We start from the raw sequence: 1350 nt of genomic DNA, 5'->3' as shown, positions 1-1350 counted from the left end.
ACGGGAGTACTAGCCTATTTATCCTCTTATTGCCGTTAGTCATTGCATTTCTAAGTTGATTTAGCTGACCTAGTTTCTTTAAGTAAACTTTACGCTCGACCATAACACACATAGCCGTGGTTATTAAAAAACTCAAGTCTGACTTCTACGTAATTTCAGCATTGCGGGGGTTCCCCATCTGGCTGCATTTTGAATGTCAATGGAGCTCTCATGGCGGCATTTGCATGAGTGCTGGCGTAGTTTTGGCTCTGCATGAACACCCTCTGCAGTATTTAGGAGAAATTTATTCCACTGGTTAACTGGCCGTTCCCGAGACTCGTTTCCCTGCGTCGCCTGAGGAACATTTGGCGCAACGGCGATCACTGCTTCCTTTGCTCTTCGATTCAGCTTTCATGCTAAATGACTCAGAGACTTGATTGACTCGCAACCGCATGCAAATTCCAGTAGTTAGTGTTGTCAACTTACTAAAGAACGAGGTGCTGAGCCTGGATCATCTCGGCGACAGGCAGGCCCTGGCATCAAGCAGCGGAGATGACGCTCCGTCAGGCAAGCATGAGCGAGGAGGTCATCGGATCCGCGAGGACGATGGCGTGGACTCGCATTCCGCATAATTGCTTGTTTTCACACTCGGGCCGATCTCGTTGAAGAAATTAGTGTCTCGTGTCACTTCAACAGAGGCTTCTTGAAGCACCGCTCTCGTGGACAACAAAATCCGATAAAAAAGTACACCCACTATAATTAGTCTTTTCTTCATATTAAAATGTCACAACACCATATCTCTGGTAATGACAATGATGCCACAACCGGCGCGCCACAGGGCCTGCGCGCCGTGGCGATCGACGCCCGTCAGCCCTTCGGCCGCCGCGCGGAAGGTCCAAAATGCTATTCGTACCGACAGAGTTTGGTCCTTTGTTACATACGGTGAAACGATATGGTTGTTGTTCTGGTGTGTAGGGCAACATCAAAAACCTCCCTCACTTTTTACAGCCATGACGAAGGTTTGAATAAAATTGATCGCGGAGTATTGTCGACCCGGTGATTAATTATATTTGCCTCCAAATGAACTTTGTATCGCGCGTTGCAGAACTTTTCGTCGCGTCGCCTCCGACTGACTCGCGCCGCTTCTCTACAGAACTGATCGGCATCGCCCCTAAAGCGCGGGGGCATAAGGCCGACTTTCCCCTCCGCGGCCCTCGCCCTACCAAGAAAACTTTGAGCGATGTATGCAGGACGGCGTTAAATGAAATCCAATACGGTGGAAGGCAGAGACGGAAAGAAAAAAGGAAAATGATTCATTCATTCTGATCCATAAATCAACTGAAACGCCGAAGCTTTGATGGCACAACTTCT

This window comes from Penaeus monodon, chromosome 22, assembly GCF_015228065.2.
Source record: "Penaeus monodon isolate SGIC_2016 chromosome 22, NSTDA_Pmon_1, whole genome shotgun sequence".
Lineage (NCBI taxonomy): Eukaryota > Metazoa > Arthropoda > Malacostraca > Decapoda > Penaeidae > Penaeus > Penaeus monodon.
The sequence above is the reverse complement of the archived record's forward strand: the minus strand, read 5'-3'. Positions refer to the sequence as shown.